This window comes from Sapajus apella, unplaced genomic scaffold (genome assembly GCF_009761245.1).
Source record: "Sapajus apella isolate SASKATOON/1434 unplaced genomic scaffold, GSC_monkey_1.0 scaffold14, whole genome shotgun sequence".
NCBI classification, from domain to species: domain Eukaryota; kingdom Metazoa; phylum Chordata; class Mammalia; order Primates; family Cebidae; genus Sapajus; species Sapajus apella.
Window position 1 is genome coordinate 16,176,271 of NW_022436954.1, and position 25,503 is coordinate 16,201,773.

General features: G+C 39.5%; 1 protein-coding gene and 1 long non-coding RNA gene across 7 annotated transcripts in view; one reads left to right on the plus strand and one right to left on the minus strand.

The window, feature by feature from the left end:
- Positions 1-25,503, minus strand: part of CUNH11orf49 (chromosome unknown C11orf49 homolog) — a 218,865-nt gene that overhangs the window by 79,734 nt on the left and 113,628 nt on the right. The gene's annotated exons all lie outside the window — the stretch shown is intronic.
- The window catches only part of LOC116554330, a 19,085-nt gene continuing 7,295 nt past the window's right edge, over positions 13,714-25,503 (plus strand). Inside the window, exon 1 of the long non-coding RNA XR_004270168.1 lies at positions 13,714-14,045. This is a non-coding gene — a long non-coding RNA (uncharacterized LOC116554330). The remainder of the gene's footprint in view (positions 14,046-25,503) is intronic.

Below are 25,503 nucleotides of genomic sequence, written 5' to 3' on the forward strand. Positions count from 1 at the left end.
AGCCTCCACCTCCTGGGCTCAAGTGATCCCCTCCACCTCAGCCTTTTGAGTAGCTGAGACTATTAGGTTGATGCAAAGGTAATCACAGCTTTTGCCATTAATGGCAAAATATAAGCATGTGTCACTATGCCCTGCTAGTTAAAAAAAAAAAAAAGTGTTTTTTTTGTAGAGACAGATTTCATTATGTTGCCCAGGCTAGTCTTGAACCCCTGGGTTGAGGCAATCCTCCCACCTTGGCCTCCCAAAGTGCTGGGATTACAGGTATGAGCCACCGTAGCTGGCCTATATTGAAATTTTTGATCCATCTAGAATTTATTTGTATGCAAGATGTGAGGAAAGAATCCCATATCATATTCTTAACATGGCTACCAGTTGTGATCATTGATTTAAATGCCCTCCCCAATGTAGATTTATAGTTGAGTCAATTTCTAAGCTTTAGATTCTGGTCCATCGATTGCCTGTCTGTTAATATACCAATAACAAATGTGCTGGTGATGAAGGCAGCATGTGTTCTGGAGCGAGCACCTGAGTTCATATCTGAGCTCTGCCACTTATTGCAGTGTTGAGTTTGAGCAGGTTAATCTCAATGGGCTGTTAAGAGAATAAATTAATTATTATATTTAAAGGTCTTGGAACAGTGCCTGGCGCATAGTGTTTACCGTTAGCAATTACAGTGCAATTATTATAGCTTTATAACAGATTTTAATATCTATTACGGATATTAACAAGGCCAGTATCTTGTTATTTCTTTTCTTTCTCAGGATATTTCTGGTTATTCTAGTCTACATATTTTTTTCTGTATGAGTTTTACAATCATTTCTCTCAAGAAAATAAGCAAAAAATCCTTTGTGTGTATGTGTGTGTGTGTGTGTGTGTGTGTGTGTGTGTGTGTTACTGAGATCATGCTAACTTATAGATTAAATTAAGGAGCACTGACAGGTTGATGATCTTAAATTTTCCTAAGAACATACCATGCCTTTCCATATGTCCAAGTCTTTTTTTGTTTCCAGTAGTGTTTTAAAGCTCTTTTCATATGGTTCTTGCATATTCTTGTTACAATTGTTCCTGGTATGTAATCATTTTGTTGTTGTTGTTGTTGTTTTTGAGATGGGGCCTTTCGCTATTGCCCAGGCTGGAGTGCACTGGTGTGATCTTAGCTCACTGCATCCTCAAACTCTCAGGCTCAAGTGATCCTTCCATCTCAACCTTCCTGGTAGTTGGGGCTACAGGCACACACCACCATGCCTGGCCAATTTTTATATTTTTTGTAAAGACAGGGTTTCACGATGTTTCCCAGGCTGGTCTCAAACTCCTGGGCTCAAACAATCCACCCACCTCAGCCTCCCAATGTGCTAGAATTGCAGGTGTGGGCCATGCACCTGGCCTTTATTACTTTTTAAGATAAATTATTGATTTTAGTATATTTTGTCCATCCACCTTGCTGAATTTTCATAATGTTTATAATAGACTTCAATTTGATCATCTTGGGCTTTCCAGCCAAGTAATCATATCACCTACAATCATGTAATTTTTCATTCTCCTTTAAAATGTTTATGCCTCTTATTTCTTTTTCCCGCCTAATAGAGTAGCATTAACTGGTTAGCTTCAGAAAAATGTAAATAATGTTAGCAAATAGTAAACAGTGAAATTATTTTTATAATTATATATCTAGGACCCCTATCCTCATATTTCTTCCATTTTTTTTTTGTATAATGGCGCAATCTGTGCTCACCGCAACCTCTACCTCCTGGGTTCAAGCAATTCTCCTGCCTCAGCCTCCCAAGTAGCTGGGATTACAGGTGTGTGCCACCATGCCCAGCTAAATGTTTTTGTATTTTTAATAGAGACAGGGTTTCACCATGTTGGTCAGGCTGGTCTTGAACTCCTGACCTCAAGTGATCCACCCGCCTCAGCCTCCCAAAGGTGCTGGGATTACAGGCATGAGCCATCAGGCCTGGCCATATTTCTTCCTTCTGAAAGATGAATATATAAAAAGAATTTCAGATATATGTGAAAACATATGAGATACATAAGAAATGTACATGAGAAAAGTCTTTTATGTTAAAAAGTTTAGACAAATGTATATTCAGCATAATCTCTATTATGCAAAGACAACAATGCATAAAAATATGAGAAATAATTAGCAAGTATTTTAATGGTATTGAAATGTGCGGTGGATGGTGGATTTATGAGTGATTATTTTTCTACTTCATTACACTTTCCTGTACTACTATTACATTTCTACAATAAGCAAGTTTTTCTTTGATGATCAGAAAAACATACACAAACAAGAAAAAAGGAATTAATCAAGTATACAGCTTTTTGGTTGAACTTGACTTTGAGCTTATGTATTGATGCTTGAAATCCCTGTCACCAAGCTCTCTTGACTCAGGCCAGTTTTGTGATCTGCATCAGGAATGCTTTATCTATTTCTTCCATCTGGCTAGATAGCCTATAGTCTAATCCCACAATGACGTCACCCTCTTCTGCTCTTCTTTTTTCTGAATCCAGATGTTCTCCAACATGCTCCCACCCTCAGATTTGTGTCTAGGTGTCCATGCAGCTATAGATCTTTTTGATATCAAACTGTTTTTGTGTCGTTTAAGTCTCTTAAGTATATTTCTTCTTCGTTGTCCATGATCTCCCCCAAGACCTCCGAATGACCTACACTGAAGTATCCCACAAGAAAACCTTCTCTCGTATTCTTGAGCACTGACTCTCCTTAAGCAAGCATTTTCTCAAGTTTTTGAACCTGGGGATGTCTCTCAAGACACTCCACGGAAATGCTATTTTAGCCAAGATGATGATTAATACAACTTTTGGAGATACAATGTTCTTGGAGGAAGTCTAGAAACCATATTGATTGGCTTTGTTATATTACAATTTCTACTATCTAACCTCAACTGGACACTCATGGCTACTGGATAATCCTTTTAGTCATCTCCCTTTAACTTTGCATCACATGCCTTCAGATATTTTCCATCCTCAAGTTTCCAAGCTAATCCTATGCCCCAAACACAAACTCTCAGCAGAGAACCTCCTATTTTATTGAAAGACTGAAGTCACCTTTTTAAGTCCCTCAATTTCCTTCCTCTATACCTTAATATTTCTCTGCATTTTCACTTATCCTCACCTCTTCCTTCCTTCTCTCAGAGAAAAAAATCTTTGCCTTCTCTTACTACAATTAGTCTTTCCATCTACCCTCTAGAGTCCATGTTATCTCAGTTTCTGAGACCTTGCTCCACCAATCATCCCCGTTGTACCTGCATCGCTGACCTTGCCCTCTCCATGAACTCCTTGCTGTCTATGCACACATGTTTAAGTGGTCCCTTACTCTAAACAGTCTTTCATACACTCTACTCACTAACCCTACTTTCTCCTTCGTTTTCCAAAGTCGAATTTCTCAGAAGAGCATGCTATATTCATTATCTCCTCTTTCTTACCAGCCATTCATTTACTCAGTAACTCCTTCAATGTTGCTTCCATCACTCAACTAAAACTGCTCTCCTGTAAGTTATAACTTCACCCCCAACTAAACTACTATAGCAATTCTTCTAACCTGTCATACTTAACAAGACTCACTGAGTCCTCTGTTTTTCGCTTTGCATTTTTATTTATTTTTCTTTTTTTAGAGACAGAGTTTCGCTCTTGTTGCCCAGGTTGGAGTGCAATGGCGCGATCTTGGCTCACTGCAACCTCTGCCTCCTGGGTTCAGGCGATTCTCTTGCCTCAGCCAGGCTGGTAGCTGGGATTACAGGCATGTGCCACCATGTCTGGCTAACTTTTTTGTATTTTTAGTAAAGATGGGGTTTCGCCATGTTTGCCAGGCTGGTCTCGATCCCTTGACCTTAGGTGATCTACCCACCTCAGCCTCCCAAAGGGCTGGCATTATAGGCGTGAGCCATCGCATTCAACCCTGGCCTGCATTTTTAAATAATATGGTTATACGGCTATTTCTTGATTTTTAAATTTTAGACATTATGTTTCAACTTTCAGTTGAAGATGACAAATCATCATTTTCACCCACAATACTTCCCATCTGTCCATCTTTTCATGATACTAATTTTGGCTTACCAGTATTCAGTATTTACTAATTTGTGACTATGTAAATATTATGCACAGCAAAAACACAAGGTATATTATTATATTTTCTTTCTTATATGACCTTTTGTTTTTCTTGGAATAATTACTTCTTTCTTCGTTTGTTGGGGTTTCTAAGTATTAATCAGTGCTTCCTCTTTAAAACTGATGTATTAAACCCTAATTATCCAACTGAGGATTGGAAATTTTTTATATACAACAGATAATCTATCAGGTCTAACATTTAATTTTCCTGCAGAAATTCCTCCTAGAGCCTTCTGTCCTGCTACTCCAATCTGAATTGATTGCTTTCTAGCTGTCTTGCACAAACTGTTGTCCTGGGACTACCCTCCATTATCATTCTAAGAATTCTCTTTCTTTCTCTCCTGTGTTGCACCCCTTCCTGCTAGATCTCATAATTTCACCTTCCTGAATTTATTCTCATTTTTTGATGTAACATACTCTTCAGTAGTTTCATGAGAAATGCTGCATAAGAGTTAAAATTTAAGAAATCTTGCCCGTCTAAAAATCTTTATTCTCAGCTGGGCACAGTGGCTCATGCCTATAATCCTAGCACTCTGGGAAGCGAGGTGGGCAGATCACCTGAGGTCAGGAGTTCGAGACCAGCTTGGTCAACATGGTGAAACTCTGTCACTACTAAAAATACAAAAAAATTAGCCAGGTATGGTGGTGGGTGCCTGTAATCCCAGCTACTTGGGAGGCTGAGGCAGAAGAATTGCTTGAACCCAAGACGTGGAGGTTGCAGGGAGCTGAGATCGGGCCATTGCACTCCAGCCTGGGCTACAAGAGTCAGACTCCATCTCAAAATCAAAAAAACAAAAAAAAATTTTATCCTCACAGTTGATTGGTAGTTTGGTTTGGTACAGAATTCTAGCTTGAAAATAATTTTCCCTTAAAATTCTAAAAGCATTGCTCTATTTTTTTTTTAAAGCTTCTCATGTTGCTATTAAGAAGCCTGATGACATTCTAGTTCTTCCATTTTTTCTTTCTAGAAAGAAAAATGGAAGTTCTTTCTAGAACTCCACATTTTTAGGTCTTATACTCCTGGACTGGGCCTTTAATTTCCTTGTTTTTCCTCCTGTTTTCTACTTCTTTGCCTTTTCTGGATAATTTCTTCAACTTTATCTTTCAACCCATCTATTGAATTTTTCTTTCAGCTATTACAACATTTAATTTCTAAGAACCCTTTCTTGTTTGCCGTTGCACGATCTTGGCTTATTACAACATTTGCCTATTGAGTTCAAGCAATTCTTGTGCCTCAGCCTCCCGAATGACTGGGATTACAGGCATATGCCACCATGGCTGGCTAATTTTTGTATATTTAGTAGATATGGGGTTTTGCCATATTAGCCATGCTGGTCTCGAACTCCTGACCTCAGGTGATCTGCCCTCTTTGGCCTCCCAAAGTGCTGGGATTACAGGTGTGAGCCACTGTGCCCAGCCTCTATTTTGTTTTGTTTTGGCTTCTGGCTATCATATTAGAGACTTCCCCCAAATTTCTGGTGATCCTTGAATACTTCCTATCTGGTGCAAGGCACTAAAAAGCTGGTTATCTGAATGAACTGGAGCTTGTTTATATTGAGCTTCACTGTCGAATGAATGGGCGGAAACCTGGTCTCTTCATTGGGCAACTCTTAAATGTCAGATTTGTGGGGACTTCCTCAGAGGTTATTTCAGTTTCTTCAAAAAATATTCTAGAAGCCTATCTGAGGGATATCCATTTGGCAGCCAATATTCTGACAGCTAAGCAAGGGAAGGGAGGCAGGAAAATGAGTGTCAACATTTAGCAGATAGACACTGACAATCTTTGTTCACTAGGGCGTGTCACCTACACTCTGTGCCTGGTGCTCCTGAGTCAAGAGCTCCTCCAGTTTAACATCTCAGTCTTCTATGGAATGAAGATGGGTAGTGACTTTGATGCTTGAAGTGGGAGGAGGGCTCTGGGGATCTAATTGTGCCTCATAATGACTTTCAATATATCCATATATCCTCTTATTTTCAGCTCCTCTCTCCCTCACAGTTTCAGAGTACCTGACACCTCTAATTCTTTTTTTTTTTTTTTTTTTTTTTTTGGGTGAGACGGAGTCTTGCTTTGTCACCCAGGCTGGAGTGCAGTGGTGCAATCTTGGCTCACAGCAAACTCTGCCTCTCAGGTTCAAAAGATTCTCTTGCCTCAGCCTCCTGAGTAGTTAGGATTACAGGCACCCACCATCACGCCAGGCTAATTTTTGTATTTTTGTAGAGATGGGTTTCACCATGGTGGCCAGGCTAGTCTTGAGCTTCTGACCTCAGGTGATCCACCTGCCTCTGCCTCCCAAAGTGCTGGGATTATAGGTGTGAGGCCATCACGCTCAACTGACACCTCCAATTCTTGAACCCTTTTAAACTTCTATGGCACAAACATAGCATTCTCTTTTGCAAGTAGTTACACATCAGCTTTCTTTGCTAAATCAGTTTTTGCTTATGCATTTGCTGTCCACTTTCTAAAATGTGGTTGATATCTATTATTTGCTGTCATTTCTTCCTTTGTTTGTCCTTTTGCCTTTATGTCTTTTCTCCCTCTTCATTATACTTTTAATTAATTATTTGTTTTTTGAGGCAAGGTCTTGCACTGTTGCCCAAGCTGAAGTGCAGTAGTGTGATCTTGGCTCACTGCAGCCTCTGTCTCCTGGATTCAAGTAATTCTCCCACCTCAGCCTCCCAAGTAGCTGGGACTACAGGTGTCTGCCACCATGCCTGGCTAATTTTTGTATTTTTAGTAGAGATAGGGTTTCATCATGTTGACCAAGCTGGTCTCAAACTCCTGACCTCCACCTCAGCATCCCAAAATATTGGGATTATAGGCGTGAGCCACCATGCTTGACATACAACAATTTTAGTGTGCTCTACAGAGAGAGCAAATAAACACATGCATTTGGCCTGACACTTTCTACAGTGGTCTATAATTATTTACATATCCATTTTCTTTCAAATGAGACTGTGAACTCCTTAAAAATATAACTATATTCTCTTTATTCTTTTAGTATCAGCACCTAGAATAATACCTGGCACAGAGGACACACTCGAAAAATATTGTTGAATAAACAATGAACGAATGAGCTCGCTGTATATCTTTCATCTGGCATAGAGCTTTGAACATTGAAAGCCCTAATACATATACAAATTCAGAAAGGAAAACTTTATGGCTGACATTTTGTACCTAAAAGTTCAAGTATATGGTTCTCAGGAAGACTTGTGTATGTGATAAGTATCACTTACATGGCTACAGCATTTAGGGTATACACTACAAACTGAATGTAGTCCTGTTAACTAAGTAATTGCTGAAACTGAATTCTGATTCTATTGTTTGAAAAGTCTCCATCTTAATATCTTTTTTTAAAAATAAATTTTCCCCCCTTTCCCCATTCTGCATTTTGTTTTTTGTTTTTTTTTTTGAGACAGGGTCTCAGAGATTCTAGCTCTGTTGCCCAAGCTGGAATCCGGTGGCAAGATCACAGCTCACTACAGCCTCGGCATCCTGAGCTCAAGCAATCTTTCCACTCCATTCTCCCAAGTAGCTGGGGCCAGAGGCGTGGGCCACTATGCCTGGTGAGTTTTTCTTATTTTTGTAGAGATATGGGTCTCATTGTGGTGCCCAGGCTGGTCTCAAAATTCTTGGGCTCAAGTAATCCTCCCACCTTCGCCTCCTTTTGGCAAAGTGCTGGAATTACAGGCGTGAGCCATGGCAAGTGGTGCTTTTTGATTTGTTGTTGTTGAGACTGTTGCCCAGGCTGGAGTGCAGTGGTGCAATCTCAGCTCACTGCAACTACCGCCTCCCAAGTTCAAGAGAGTCTCCTGCCGGAGCTTCCCAAGTCACTGGGATTACAGCCGTGGGCCACCACATCTGGCTAATTTGATTTTTTTAATAGAAGAAAGGTGTAGTAATATATTAACCACAAATTAAAAGACTATACAAAAAGCTGCTGGCTGACTTGAGAACAAGCTTGTACAGAGAGATGATAGTATTACAGAGCATATTTACTGAAATCTTCCATCCTCAATACACTAAAATAATGAAATTTTCATAGCAGTCATAGCTTTTATATCACTTTAGAGTCAATATTTGGAATAATTATAAAATATTCTTCCAGGATTGCTTTTTTAAATGCTCTCAAGTATACAAAAATATAGTTCATAATATACCAAAGATATCTTATAAAATAAACTTTGCAATAAAACAAATTTCTACCCCATAAATCATATTTGCTTATTATTCTAGATAAGCTGGTTTCTTCCTTTCTTTTCAAAAAGCATTATTATCACTTTAGTGCTCAAGCTGCATAAAATGCCTTCTTCCCTCCCTCCTATTCAATTTCTGTCCATCTTTCAAGGTCCAATCTAAGCTTCCTTTCCTTTCTTTTTAAGTTTTAAAATATTTCTAAAAAAAAAATACACAGGGTCTCATTATGTTGCTCAAGTTGGTTTCAAACTCATGGGTTCAAACAATCCTCCTGCCTCCCAAAGTGCTGGGATTACAGGCATGCGCCTGGCCTAATCTTGCTTTCAATGAAAGCTTCCTTCCAATGAGAGCTTCCTCTCCTCCTCCTGATGCTCTGTAGCACCTTTTTGAACTGTACATCCCAACATCTGATTACATTCTATAGGATCCCACTCCTTAGTTGTCTTCCCAGCTAGATAGTAAGCATCTTGGTAGCCAGGCCACAGCCTTCTTTCCTATATCTCATAATTTCTAGTACCACTTTAGACACATAGCAGATGCTCAAGCAAAATTTTCCTTTATTAAAGCTATTAAAAATAGCTTTATTTTTACTATGATTATAAAAATGTTATACGCTCATTATAAAAAAACTCAATATAAAGAAATGTGAAGGAAAAAGTGGTCCCAACACTAAGAGAAAATCATTCACAACATTTCAGAAAACCTCTTAGCAAGTATTTTTGTACGCATGTAAACATATAAAGACATAAAGATACATAATTTTATATAAATAGTATTCTTTATTGTAAGACATGCTGGTCTTACAATAAATATAAATATTCAGCATCCGCCTAGGATTTTATCACACATATGCTCATCATTGCCTCCTGAATTTAATTTTACTTCAAAAGTAGAAATGTCTTTTCAAGGAATTATTGGCTGATTAGCATGATACATAAGGCTCTGATCACTGGAATTACATATTTTTCAGATTATGAATCTTTTGTCATCACACCTATTATAACATAAATTCATTTATTCATCCATATGTGTGTGTTTGTGTGTGTGTGTATACACACATATGTGTGTATTTGCTAATTAAGAGAGAGCTGGAATACATCCATATATTTTAAAAGATATTGGTCACTTGTTAAACACTTTTGTGGACTGCTCATTAATCCTTATATGTTTTGTTATACATCTTTCCCGAGGTTTCAGTTAGCTAATACATCCTCACATTCCTTCTTCAAGGACAAAGCTGATAATTACTTTCCTATATCAGTTTCATCTCAATTTGTTGGCCTTTTTGTTTAAATGATAGAGGCAATGGTAGAGCCTACGTTATATAATTTGTCCATGTAAAATCCATCATATTGAGTTTTTGAGAAATGGTAATCTAAAGCTCTAAAGGTTCTTTTTGGTCTTGTGTATCTAGAAAAATAGCTTGCAACCTACTAAGCTTCTTCTGGTCATGCCAGATGAGAATTTCCACACTGTTTTTCAAATCAGGGCAAGGGGAAAAGAACAGAACAGGGAATCCTTGGCTGCAACAGCCAGCTTCAAAGAATTCAGTGTGCTGGGAACAGCAGCCAACTGGGTGCGACTGACTGCACCCTTGCACCAAAGCCAGAGAACAAAGATGAAGGGCAAGGAAATTAAGGCGATTCTTGAAGTGACTTCCCAGGAGAAGTCTCAGACCAGCCACACCCACTCCCTTCATCTTAGTAAATAACTCCGCAAAACTGCAAATGGGCTTACTGGAGTCCCTGAAGGAACATCTCCCACAGAGTGGGGGATTTCTTCCTCACTGCTGCTACATGCAACTTCCCAAACCCAAGCTTGCCTGCAGGGAAGTGTGTGCTCTCCCCAAGTCACGGCATGTTTATTATAAGATGAACAAACAAATAGCAAATAGTTCTTGGAGGGTTTTCTCTATTTCCTGGCAGCAGAAAGAGAGCAGCTGTCTTACGGTTTAACTGGGGTTTTGGCCTTTTTAATACAGGTTTTAAAATTTTTAGTGGAAATCCTATTTTCTTTCTTTATCTGATAGTTAAATTGAAATTTGATGTGTTCCTTCCAAGACAGGCTGAACTGATTGGTAGTGGCCTATATAAGTGGGCATGGCCCAGCAAGCATTCCTTACTTTATGCACCCAGTATTTATCAAGCACCTACAATAAGCAAGGTTCAGAATGGGAATCCAAAGATAAAATATGCAATCTCTGCCCTCAAGGGAGCTAACAATGATCATTATCACAATGATGAAAGCAACAGGCTTTGACAGAGCAGTTATTACATACCAGGATTACTGAATGCTTCAGTTGGTAATCAAATCTAGTCTTCACAACACTGAAGTCGTATATTCTCCATTTTATAGATGAGAAAACTAAAGCTGGGAAAAATTCACCTGACCATGGTCACACAGACATATCCAATAAAAAAGGCACCTGAACCTGGGGCCATTTGACTCTAAAATCTTTCTCTTTAGTGCCTCACACAGAGGTAAACAGTGGATATTACAAATTTACACTCTAGATGGGGAAAGTAGGAAAAATAAAAGTTCACTTATTCTTTTTTTTTTTTTTTTTTTTGAGACAGAGTTTCGCTCTTGTTACCCAGGCTGGAGTGCAATGGCGCGATCTCGGCTCACCGCAACCTCCGCCTCCCGGGTTCAGGCAATTCTCCTGCCTCAACCTCCTGAGTCGCTGGGATTACAGGCACGTGCCACCATGCCCAGCTAATTTTTTGTGTTTTTAGTAGAGACGGGGTTTCACCATGTTGACCAGGATGGTCTCGATCTCTTGACCTCGTGATCCACCCGCCTTGGCCTCCCAAAGTGTTGGGATTACAGGCTTGAGCCACCGCGCCCGGCCCAAGTTCACTTATTCTTAATTCCATATGGCATTTTATGAAAGAGATTACTTTGTATTTGCCAATAACTAAATATAAGACATGATAGGACAAGTTCCATAAGAGATCGCTTTTGAATGGAGGTGGGGGAGGGCAAGGAGAGGAGGAAGTGGGAATTTAAAGGACTTTCAGAAGATGTATTACTTGAGTTGGGTCTATTTGAGGATGCGCAGGACAGTGACAGATACACATGGGGAAAGTCCTACATGGTGGGAAAGCAAAAACAGAGGTATGAAAGGGGAAAGCACAAGAAAAACTTTGCGGAAAGTGAGTATTTCTGTGAGGCCAGAGTGTAGTCTCTAAGTAGGAGAGTAGTGGTTGGAAAAGCTGGTGTTGGGTCATGAGTGGCCTTGATGGAGTCATAAACTCCTATTTCATTAGTAGGCAATAGAGAACCATTGATGTCCTCAGCAGAAGTGACAAGCCCAGGACTGTGCTTCAGGGAATTACATTTACAAACAGTCTTGCAGTAGTTCTCAGGCTTCAACGTGTATGAGAACCACCTGCAGAGCATTTAAAATGTCTGGGTCCCAACCCAAAAGATTCTGATTAAATTGGTCTGGGTTGGGGCCTGGGCAACAGTATTTTTTCAAAGCACCCTGGCTGATCCTAATATGCAAGCAGGGTTGAAACCGCTTATGAAGAGCAAGGACTGAAGCAAAGAAAACATGTTACTCAATGTTTCCCAAACTTGAGTGATCATAAGAATCATCTGAAATGCTTCTTAAAATTAATTCCCAGCCCCTTGCCTGCTGGCTCTGGTTGTCCAGTAGGTTTGAGATGGGATCAAGGAATCTGTCTTTTTGACAACCTCTCCAAGGTGTCTAATGCAGGTTCTAAATTAGGGTCAGGCGGTGGCAGTGGGAATCAAGAGGAGGCTATGCCAAGCAAAATAAAACTGGAAAAGATTAAGTTTTCAACCTTATTTATATTTGCTTTTATATACTTCCATCTTTAACCCACCAAAACAACCAAATTTGAGTATGGTTGATTAAATTGACATCTTTGACCTAAGGTAGTTTTATTTTGATTCATAGTGGATAAATTTAGACATTTAGTTTTGTTTCTAACAGAACTACAAGAGCAAGAGATTTCAGAAGCCTAAGAGGTATCATTCAATTTCTGGTACATCTATGTATCTTATATCTATCTATCCATCCATCCATCCATCCATCCATCCATCCTGTTTGAAATGGTGTCTTACTCTGTTGTCCAGGCTGGAGTTTAGTGGTTACTAACAGGCACAATCATAGTGCACTTATGGCCTTGAACTCCTGGGCTCAAGTGAGATTACAGGCATGTGCTACTGTGCCTGGCTTGGTAGATCTACTTTAGAGAATGGGCTTAATAACATTGTGTGTTAGTCTCACTTCAGCCTAACTTTAAAATTCAACAAAAACAACAAAACCCTTCTTGTATTATCAAAGAACTTCCAGAATCTGCTTATTACGTCCTTCAAAACATGAAATAACCAGTAACAAGTATTATACCTCCCTCTCTAATAAGAATTATTATTTTTTAAATTTTAAATCAGGTGGAGTAACTATTTTTTCTCTAGAAGATAAGTAAAATGGAACTTTAAAGAACTGGTTGCTACTTTACCTTCATCTGTAAAACAATGAAAGAATAAACAAAATCACACTGGCAATGCGTTCTTTTTTTTTTTTTTTTGAGACGGAGTTTCACTCTCGTTACCCAGGCTGGAGTGCAATGGCGCAATCTCGGCTCACCGCAACCTCCGCGTCCTGGGTTCAGGCAATTCTCCTGCCTCAGCCTTCTGAGTAGCTGGGATTACAGGCACGCACCACCATGCCCAGCTAATTTTTTGTATTTTTAGTAGAGACCGGGTTTCACCATGTTGACCAGGATGGTCTCGATCTCTTGACCTCGTGATCCACCCGCCTCGGCCTCCCAAAGTACTGGGATTACAGGCGTGAGCCACCGCGCCCGGCGCATTCTTTTTTTTTTTTTGAGACGAAGTCTCGCTCTATTGCCCAGATTGGAGTGCAGTGGCGTGATCTCAGCTCACTGCAACCTCTGCCTCCTGGGTTCAAGAAATTCTCTGCCTCAGCCTCCCAGGTAGCTGGAATTACAGGCACGTGCCATCATGCTCCACTAATCTGTGTGTTTTTAGTAGAGATGAGGTTTCACCATGTTGGCCAGGCTGATCTTGAACACCTGACCTCAAGTGATCTGCCTGCCTTAGCCTCCCAAAGTCAGTACTACCACTGTGCTCAGCCAAAATTACACAAGAAGTTTTCAAAATTAACATTTACATTTTAAAAAGTATAATACTGGGTAATATACAGATTGATACAGACTATCAGTTTTATTAGGATGAAGCCTTTAAGCTGCAGATCTTTCTGAATTATTTGCAGGGATGTAAGCAGTTGTATTAAAATTTATTCTTTTATACTGAAGTTTATCAATGTGGAAATCTTACCGATACTTTAAATTAGATGGCTCAATTTGATAACGCAGTCACAACACTGCCATACTCACAACTTCGGGTAAAATGTTAATGATGAACCAAAAGAAGTTTCGGACTCAACATGCAAAATAAAATGAATCTTTCTGTGCTGAAACTGTGAGTTGAAAAGAAGACCTCTGTATTAGTCTGTCCAAGCTGCCATAACAAAATACCATAGACTGCGTGGCTTACACAGCAGAAATTAATTTTCTCACAGTTCTGGGGACTGGAAGTCTAAGATCAAGGTGCCAGCAGACTTGGTGTCTGGTAAAGGCTCTCTCCTTGGTTTGCAGACGCTGCCTTCTCACTGTGTCCTCACATGGAGGGGCGTGGGCAGCTCTCTGGTATCTCTTCTTAAAGGACACCAGTTATGGTGTCTCTTCTTGCAAGGATACTAATCCTTCCTATCAGATGAGATCCTACCCTTATGGCCTCATTTAACCTTAACTTCCTCCTTACAGGAGGGATTTCTTCAAATATAGTCACATTGGAGGTATGGCTTCAACGTGGGAATTTGGGAGGCAGACATAGTTCAGCTGTACTAGCCTTTGAGTTGTCTGATCTTTTTAAAAAATAACATCACTGAACAACTTATATATGATGCTATAATATACACTTATTTTTTTCAAACAATAAAATGTGTGGGGTTTTTTTTGTTTTTTGTTTTTTGTTTTTGGGAGACCGAGTTTCACTCTTGTTGCTCAGGCTGGAGTGCAATGGCGCGATCTCGGCTCACTGCAACTTCTGCCTCCGAGGTTTCAGCGATTCTCCTGCCTCAGCTTCCTGAGTAGCTGGGATTACAGGTGCCCACCACCATGTCTGGCTACTTTTTGTATTTTTAGTAGAGACGGGGTTTCTCCATGTTGGTCAGGCTGGCCTCGAACTCCCAACCTCAGGTGATCTGTCCACCTTGGCCTCTCAAAGTGCTGGGATTACGGGTGTGAGCCACCGCGCCCAGCCAAAATGTTTTAAAAAGCTGAGAAAATTTGTTTATTTCTCCAGAGTGATTACTCATTAATTAGGAATGTGAGCAACTCAGCTTTGAAACACAGATTTACTATCACTCCCTTTCTGAACATTAGTAAAACTAAAAAAAAAAAAGATTAGATAATCAAAATGTTAAAAACAAATCTATTAGTATTTGAAGCTACTTATCTGTATGAAACTCAATTTTTTGACACACTTTTACCTTAAAACCAAATAAAAGTCCTCAACCACATCAATAGGTTCTTGGAAACTAACTGAGACGAGGAATAATAAAATCAATTTCATCATAGGCTAATTGACATAAACAAGAGTTAAGTTCCTATGGCATATTTCTGGTCACAAATAATCACCAAACTTCTAAATAAAGATCCCAAACACTTCTAATATTGAACACTGAAATAAATGTGAGCTATACATACATTTAAGAAAGGTTAATAAAAACAAGTAAGATTACCCAATTTTTGGTGAATGATTGAATGACAATGATTGTAGTGGTGGTGGATTAAATCAAGGAATAGATGTTTGCAAATAGAAACTTTTAAGGAGCACCTTCTCCTACCATGAATTAAAAAACAATCACAAATATGGTGGGCTGGCTGAACACTTTCATACCCCATCACTTATTGTTGTGCAGTTGTATGATTATCATCTACATTATATATTTTTATTTGATGATAATTTGTATTCATTCATTTTCCAATCTCCTTATTCCAGTCTAGGGTTGCAGATGGCCAGAGCCTATCCTGGAAGCCTGGGACACAAGGTGGACAGCCCTGGACAGGACATCATTCCATCTCAGGGAGCACGCACACACACACACACACACACACACACACACCCCAACATTTACTCACACTGGGACCATTTAGTCACACCAATCAACCCAACACATACATCTGTGGGAGAAAACTGGAGTACCCAGAGAAAGCCTATGCAGACATGGGGAGAATGTGCAAACTCCACACAGGCAGTTGCCCCAGCTGGGAATCAATTTTTTTTTTTTCCTCATAAATGTTATAATGCAATTATGTTATTTGAGGACCTGCTGAACTGAAAAACTTTTCCCATAAGATCAGGAACAAGACAAAGATGCCTGCTTTCACTACTTCTATTCATCATAGTACAGGAAGTTCTAGCCAGAAAAATTAAGAGGAAAAGAAAAGGATCCAAATTAGACAGAAAGAAATAAAACAACCTCTCTTCACAGATGATATGATCTTATATGCAGAAAGCCCAAAAGATTCCACACACTCACACATAACTGCTAGACCTAACAAATTCAGCAAAGATGCAGGATACAAAATCAACACACAAAAATCAATTACATGCTGGGTGTGGTAGTGTGTTCCTGTAATCTCAGCTATTTGGAAGGCTGAGGCAAGCGAATTGCTTGAATCCGGGAGGCAGAAGTTGTAGTGAGCCGAGATCACACCACTGCACTCTAGCCTAGCCGACAGAGCGAGACTTTGTCTCAAAAAATAAATAAATAAATAAATAAATAAATTATATTTTGGTAAACTAACAATGAAAAATATGAAAGGAAACTAAAAAAAAAAATTCCATTTAAAATAGCATGAAAAGGATAAAATATCTAGGAATAAATTAAACCAAGGAGGTGACAGTCTTATACACTGAAAACTACAAAACATCATTGAAAGAGGCTGGGCATGGTGGCTCATGCCTGCAACCCCAGTTTTGGAAGGCAGAGGCAGGAAGATTGCTTGAGGCCAGGAGTTTGAGACCAGGCTGGGCAACAGAGTGAGACATCATTTCTTCAAGAAATAAAAAATTAGCTAGACTTGGTGGCTGAAGTGGGAGGATTGCTTGAGCCCAGGAGTTCAAGGCTACAGTGAGCTATGATTGTGCCACTGCACTCCAGCCTGAGCAACAGAGCAAGACACTTTCTCTCAAAAAACATTGCTGAAAGAAACTGAAGATGACCTAAATAAATGGAAATGCATCCTGTGTTCATAGATTAAATGACTTAATATTGTCAAGGTGATACTATTACATAAAGTGATTTATCGATTCACTGCAATCCTATCAAAATTCCAATGTTATTTTTTAATAGAAAAAAAATTCATAAAATATCTTTAAATGGACCAAGAATAGCCAAAAACAACCTTGAAAAAGAACAACAAAGTTGGATGACTCACACTTTTTGATTTTAAACTTATTACCAGGCCGGGTGCAGTGTCTCATACCTGTAATCCCAGCACTTTGGAAGGCCGAGGTGGGCAGGCCATGAGGTCAGGGGTTTGAGACCAGCCTGACCAACCTGGTGAAATCCTGTCTCTACTAAAAATACAAAAATTAGCCGGGCATGGTGGTGCATGCCTGTAATCCCAGCTACACAGAAGGCAGAGGCAGGAGAATAGTTTGAACCCAGGAGGCGGAGGTTGCAGTGAGCCAAGATTGTGCCCCTGCACTCCAGCCTGGGTGACAAAGGGAGACTCCATTTCAGAAAAAAAGAAAAAAAAACATATTACAAAGCTACAGTAATCAAAACAGTACTGGTATAAGGACAGTTAAACAAATCAACAAAATAGGATGTGGATCCCAGAAACAAAAATCCTCATATATATGGTCATTTGATTTTTGACAAGAGTGCCAAGGGTACCATTCAATGGTTGAAAGAGCAGTTTTTTCAACAAATGGTGTTGGGAAAACTGAATATGCATATGCAAAAGAATGAAGTTGGACCTTTACCTAACAACGTACATAAAAATTAACTCAAAATTGATCAGATACCTAAATTTAAGAGCTAAAACTAGAAAACTCTTAGAAGAAAACATACGGGAAAAATCTCCATGACACTGGATTTGAAAATGATTTCCTGGCCTGGGTGCAGTGGCTCATGCCTGTAATCCCAGCACTTTGGGAGGCCGAGACAGGTGGATCATCGGGTCAAGAGATCAAGACCATCATGGCCAACATGGTGAAACCCCATCTCTACTAAAAATACAAAAATTAGCTGGACATGGTGGCGCATCCCTGTAGCCTCAGCTACTTGGGAGGCTTAGGCAGAAGGGAGATGGAGGTTGCAGTAAGCCAAGATTGTGCCATTGTACTCCAGCCTGGTGACAGAGCAAGATTCTGTCTCAAAAAAAGAAAAAGAAAATGATTTTCTGGATAGAACACCAAAAGCATAAGGAACAAAAGAAAAATAGACAAATTGGACTGCATCAAAACTACTTTTGTACATCAGAGGATATGATAAAAAAAAAAAAAGTGAAAAGACGACCTACAGACCAGAAGAAAATATTCGCAAATTATATACCTGATAAGGAATTAATATCCAGAAGATGTGAAGAACGCCTACAACTCAACAACAAAGCAGCTTGATTCAAAAATGAGCCATGGGTGCGGGGTGGGCATTTGGAGAGAGAGAGCATGGGCAGAAATGCCAGATATAGGTGATGGGGAGGAAGGCAGCAAATCACACTGCCATGTGTGTACCTATGTAACAATCTTGTATGTTCTTCACATGTACCCCAAAACCTAAAATGCAATAAAAAAAATGAGCCAAGGGCTTGAATAGATATTCCTCCAGAGAAGATATACATATGGCTAATAAGCATATTAAAAGATACTCAACATCATTAGTCATTAGGGAAATGCAAATCAAAACCACAATGAGATACCACTTCACATTCTTTAGGGTGGCTATTATCAGAAAAATAGAAAATAGCAACAAGCATTATGGGATGTGGATAGACTGGAACCCTTATGCATTGCTGGTAAGAATGTAAAATGAAACAGCTGCTATAGAAAACAGTACAACAGTTCCTCAAAAAATTAAACATAGAATTACCATACAATGCAGCAATCCCACTTCTAGTTATGTGCCCAAAGTAATTGAAAACAGGGACTAGAAAGATATTTGTACACCTATGTTCATAGCAGCATTATTCACAACAGCGAACATGTAGAAACAACCCAAGTGGCCATCAATAGGTGAATGGATAAACAAAATGTGGTATATATACACAATGGAATATTATTCAGTCATAAAAAGGAATAAAATTTGGATACACATTACAACATGGATGCACTTTGAAAACATCATGCGAAAAATGAACGAGACACAAAAGGACAGATATTGTACAATTACACTTAACTGATGTAACTAGAATAATCAAATACGTAGAGGCAGAAAGTAGAATGGTGGTTTCTAGGGACTGGGGGAGGAGAGAAATGGGAGTTACTGTTTAATAGCTACTGAGTTTCAATTTCTTTTTTTTTTTTTTTTTGGGACGGAGTTTCGCTTGTTACCCAGGCTGGAGTGCAATGGCGCGATCTCGGCTCACCGCAACTTCCGCCTCCTGGGTTCAGGCAATTCTCCTGCCTCAGCTTCCTGAGTAACTAGGATTACAGGCACGCGCCACCATGCCCAGCTAATGTTTTGTAGTTTTAGTAGAGACGGGGTTTCACCATGTTGACCAGGATGGTCTCGATCTCTTGACCTCGTGATCCACCTGCCTCGGCCTCCCAAAGTGCCGGGATTACAGGCTTGAGCCACCGCGCCCGGCCTAAGTTTCAATTTCACAAGATGAAAAGAGTTTTGGAGATGGTAATAATGGTTGTAGAACATTGTGAATGTACTTAATGCCACAGAACTATACACTTAAAAAGTTAAAATGGTAAATTTTGTTATATAGATTTTATCACCATAAAAAAGATTTCTCAAATTAAAAAGTGGTAAATAGCAAATTTCGTTATATATTTTACTACAATAAGAAAAACTTTATCTGTCTATTAATAGAATACATATGAAATGATTTCTAAGGTCCCTTCTAATTCTAAAATTTTATGTGATATCATGATAACAAGGCGAAAAGAGAAAAAGAATCTATTAATAGTTGAGGAAAAAGTTCCTGACTAAATTAAGAGTGTAACATTACCTTTTAGTGATTATAAATGGACCAAGAAGCTCCAGCAATGGTAGCAAACTCAAATGCCCACAGAGGACATGAAGGAAACGTCAGCAGGTGAAGCAGGACAGCTTGGGTTGGTGGTAAATCTGAGACCACATGACCTGTTTAAAGGGAGCAGCTGTATCTCTGCCCTGGTGGACTGTCTCCCTGCAGGAATGTGGGCATGGCGCTGGGAGTATTTTCCATTCAAGTGAAATTGAAATTGAGATTTTTTTATGTGAAACACTGGCATCTAATTGAATCCAAGTATTTTTAACACTGCAAGCCAAAGAAGACACATCTGTAGGCCGAGGCATGCGTAGTTCGCCAACTACTAGTTTGTGATACCTTTCATGGAGTAAAGGCTAACCCCAGAATACAAAAGAAGAAATGGAGGTACTATTCACCAATGTTTAAAGTTTGATTACAGATCATGATCAAAATCTTTCGAACACTTATTTTGGAAGTAACCAGGGTTCTGAATATTATTTTAATTAGGTGTTATTTCCTAAAGTATAGCTCTGATTGGGCTGGTTTTTAGTGGGCCACTTGGAATATGAAGTTTAGTGCCTGGGATATAGCATTTGGTCAGTAAGTGGTAGTTATTATTAATTTAAACCAGGATTTCCTATACAATATAAAAAAGTTAGTGTAAAGCAGATTTTAACAACTAACCTATCCTCCGATAAAATGAATGATAATATAATCCATCCAATAACCTATCCTTTGTATCATTACTGGGAAATGGTAAGCCTTCATATTATATAACAAAAAAGAAATCATTCACCTGTATTAGGTGCCAGGGATATAATTACTGGCAAAACAAGGTTCCTGTCCTCATAAAGTTTATAATTTAATAAGGGAGATGGACATTAAGAGTCATTCACGTAAATACTGAGTCAGAAACTGTAATAAATGATATGATTAAAAATTAGAGGATAATCTGCAAAAGAATAATGGAAAGACCCAATTCAGATATGAAACAGAGTCACAGAGAAGGCTTCTTTAAGGACCTTTAAACTAAGACCTTTCATATTTGTATGAAAGGTTGAAGAGCTTCAGGTGGGAGAGAAGACAGTGACAAAAGCATTCCAGGAATGCTTGTGTGACATGTGTGACAGCCCCAAATAACCAACATTGACAAAAAGGAGAACATTAAATAGGGGGAAAGATTAAAGTTATTGGAGACAGAGAGATGAATATTTGAGGGGCCAATCAATTATCAACTTTCTTCCTGGAGAAAAGATTTTGAAGAAGGAAATAAGCATGAAAAATGAAGGGAAAATTAGGAACTGAGGAGAAATAAACAAAATGGAGCTAGGAAACAGGCACTGAAATTCTTGTTGATTGTCTATATCAGGTTTCCGGGAGAATATGAGAAGAGGCGACGCACTGGTTGGAGCAGGTCAAGATCACTGGCTGGTGGGGCCCACATTAGTGAAGAGACCACACAGAAGGATTCTTGTTTGTTTAAAACATTACAGAAGTAACAACTGCTCTTTAATAATTCAAAGACAGCCACCCAACTCCTGTAGTAAAGCACTATTAATCCTCACTGAATGCTTTTTAGTGGTGAAGATGAGGATTAGCAACAAGCAAAATCAAGTGGAAGTTCAAGGAAATCACACACAGAAGTCAGACCAACAGTTTCATTTCAGCCTAAAATGTCTGCATTTTCCCTTGGCATCACTTCATCCACCATAACATTAGCTATTTTAGAAAAAGTAACAGATTTTTAATCACATAATCAGATAGACCCACTGCAAATTCCTTGATTCCTAGAATGTCAGACTATAAAAGCAGGGATTTTTGTCAATTTTCTGATTCTCATACAGCAAAGTTGACAAGACTAAGAATTTTTATCTGTCCCAGCCACTGCTTTATCACCAGCAACTGATAAACGTTTGTTGAATGAATAAATATATCTAGACTAGGAACACAAAACCACTGTGAATTCAGAGTGAAACATAAAAGATAAAATTTAAAAAAAGGAAATGGGCCAGGTGCAGTGGCTCACACCTGTAATCCCAGTACTTTGGGAAGCCAAGCTGGGTGGATCACGAGGTCAAGAGATCGAAGCCATCCTGGCCAACATGGTGAAACCCTGTCTCTATTAAAAATACAAAAATTAGCTGAGCGTGGTGGTGTGTGCCTGTAGTCCCAGCTACTCAGGAAACTGAGGCAGGAGAATCGCTTGAACCCAGGATGCGGAGGATGCAGTGAGCCAAGATCACGCCACTGCACTTCAGCCTGGCGACAGAGCGAGACTCCATCTCAAAAAGAAAAAAAAAGAAAAGGAAAAAAGCAAGGGAGAGATGAAAAGGCAAGGGAGGCCATACTTTAGATTCTGGAATTCATTCTTGACTCTTTCTCTGCCACATCCCTCACCCAATCAATCAGCAAATCCTGCCAAACCAAGTCCTTAAATAGCTCTTCATTTTCATGGTCATTCGTTTTATTGTAATAGTCTCCTAATGACGCTTTGCTTTCACTTTTACCTGTCTTGCATTCTATTTTCCATGCTTTTGTCTGTGTTACATGTGAAAATACCATACAAATGGAGAAGATTCTACTAACTTCAGGAGAAACTTTTTTCCATAGATTTTTGGGGAACCAGTGGTATCTGGTTACATGAGTAGGTCCGTTAGTGGTGATGTGTGAGACTGTGTTGCACCCATCACCCAAGCAGTATGCAATGAACCCAATTTGTAGTCCTTTACCCCTCACCCCAACCTACCTTTTCTCCTGGGTCCCCAAAATCCATAGTAACATTCTTACACTTATTAGTGCACATAAAGTCCTTTATAACCTGGGGTAGCATGCACAGCAGAGTTGTTAAGAATGTGGACTTTGTGGGCTTGGGAGCGCTGGCTTATACCTGAAATCAGCACTTTGGGAGCTGAGGCGGGTGGGCTGCTTGAGCCCAGGAGTTTGAGATCAGCCTAGGCAACATGATGAAACCCCATCTCTACAAAAAATACAAAAATTATCTGGGTGTGGTGGTATCTTCCTGTATTCCCAGCTACTAGGGAGGCTGAGGTGGGAGGATTGCTTGGGCCCAGGAGGTGGCAGCTGCAGTGAGCGGGCAACAGAATAAGACCCCATCTCAAAAAAAAAAAAAAAAGAATGTGAGAATGTAAACTTTGTAAACATGTAGGTTGCAATATGAGGTGTGCTACTTATAAATGCCGTGGCTTTGTGTGAGTTACTTAATTCTCTGACTCTGTTTCTTTTTCTTTCTTCCTTTCTTTTTTTATTTTTGAGACAGAGTCTCGCTCTGTTGCCTAGGCTGGAGTACAATGGCACAATCTTGGCTCAAGCGATTCTCCTGCCTTAGCCTCCTAAGTAGCTGGGACTACAGGCATGGGCCACCATACCCAGGTAATTTTTGTATTTTTAGTAGAGATGGGGTTTCATCATGTTGGCCAGGCTGATCTCAAACTCCTGACCTTAAGGATCCGCCTGCGTTGGCCTCTCAAAGTGCTGGGATTACAGGCATAAGTCATCATGCCCCGCCAACTCTCAGTTTCTTAACATATAAAACAGGATGACAATCATATCAACTCATATATTTGTTGTGTGGATTAAATTGAATGAATACATCTAAACATTTTGCTCAGTGTTTGACACATTAAAGCATTCTACATTATCTCCTATTGACTGTGATAGGGTTTCCTTATTATGTGTTAGGTATTGGCTACAATGACTTCTTACCACTGTCCAAAGAAACCACGTTGTTTCATTGTTATCATACTTTCAGAAATCATGCTCCCTCATTTTAGAATATATTCCTTATTTGCTTAACAGCTTTCTACCACTCCAAGATCCATCTCAACTCTTTGCTCCTTTATAGTCTTCACCTACTTCTCTAGAATTGACTATTTTCTCCCTTGTGCTATTATGGAATCTTATGTGTCGCTCAAAAAAATCACCTGTGCTGTATGGAGACTATTTCTATAGTACTCTGGGTTGTTTGTTTTGTTTTTTTTTGGGGGGGGTGTTGAATTAAGAATTGAAAATGGGATACAGGTGCAGAATGTGCACCCTTGCTACATAGGTATACATGTGCCATGGTGGTTTGCTGGACCTATTGACCTGTCCTCTAAGTTCTTTTCCCTCACCTCTTACCCCCCAACAGGCTCTGGTGTGTGTTCTCATTGTTCAGCACCCACTTATGAGTGAGAACATGCTGTATTTGGTTTTCTTCTCCTGTGTTAGTTTGCTGAGGATGATGGCTTACAGCTTCATCCATGTCCCTGCAAAGGACATGATCTCATTCCTTTTTATGGCTGCATGGTATTCCAGGGTATATATGTTCTACATTTTCTTTATCCAGTCTACCATTGATGGGCATTTCAGGTTGGTTCCTTTGCTACTCTGTTTCTTCTCCTAGAATAAGAGTGACTTGAGGGCAAGTATTGTCACTTGCTCATTTGTATTTCCAGCCTCACATGCAGTGTTGATATGAAACACACTGAAGCAATAATACAGCCCGGAGTCAGGCTTCATGGCTTCTTCTGGCATTGGCTTTTTCATTAACCAGTGTGTGACCTACAAGTTATTTAACATCTAAATCTGTTTCACTTTCTGTGCAAAGGAGATGACGGCATCTACCTAACACATAGGGCTGTTGCGAAGAAAAAAAAAGATAATCTACATAAAAGCACTTAATAAACGGTAATTGCTATTATTATCATTTTCGCTATATTGTGTTTTTCATGTCTAGAAATTCCATTTGGATCTTTTCAATATCTTCCACTAATCTCCTAATCATATTCATGCTTTCTTTACATACTTAAGCATATTTATATGATTTAAAATAACTATTTCAAGGTCCCTGTTAGTTAATTCCACCATCTGTTATTTCTGGGTCTGTGTTTCTTGATTGATTAATTTTTCTCCTGATTATGGGCTGTATTTTCCTGCTTCATGTAATGTCTGGTAATTTTGTTTTGTTTTGTTTTTGAGACAGGGTCTCAATCTATTGCCCAGGCTGGAGTGCAATGGTGCAATCACAGCTTACCACAGCCTCGACCTTCTAGGCTCAAGCACTCCTCCCACCGCAGCCTACTGAGTGGCTGGGACCACAGGTGTGCACCACCACACCCAGCTAATTTTTCAAAATTTTTTTGTAGAGACAGGGTTTCGCCATGTTGCCCAGCCTTTTCATGAACTCCTGGGCTCAAACAATCCACTTGCCTTGGCCTCCCAAAGTGCTGGAATTGTAGGCATAAGCCATCATGCTTGGCCTGTCTGATAATTTTGAACTGATGTCAAACTTGGTGAATTTTTGCATTGCTGAATGCTGGATTTTGTTGAATTCCTTTAAAGATTATTGAACTTTGTTCTTGTATGGCATTAAATTACTTGCAGAACAAGTTAATCCTTTTTGCTTTTAAACTGTTGAGAACTCTACCCAATGCCCTGTTAGTTTTGAGGCCTCTCCACTATGGCTGATAGGAGTGTGAATTATCCTCAGCCCCTTGTATATACCAGAAATGGTTTGGCCCACTGTTTTCTGGTGGTTGTTTTTCCAACGCACACATATTCAGAGTTTGTAGCCAAAGATTCTGGAGCTTACTGAGCAACTCCTTCCTCTCTTGGATTCTGACCTGCAAATTCTGGCTGCACCAGCCTCCCTCAACCCCTCTCTACCTCCTCAAGTCAATAACACTGCTAAGCTCGTTGACAATCTCCCTCCCTATACCATTGCTTGGAAACTGCTTCTCAGAATCCACAGTCCCCACTATCATCCAATGTCTGAAAACCGTTGTTTCAGACATTCTGATTTTCTCATTGTTAGTGGCAAGAGGACAATTCCCTTAGTAGACAGTTCTTACCAGGTAGAAGAGGAAGTACCTATCATTATTTTATTAAATTATATATATATATATATATATATATATATATATATGTATGTAT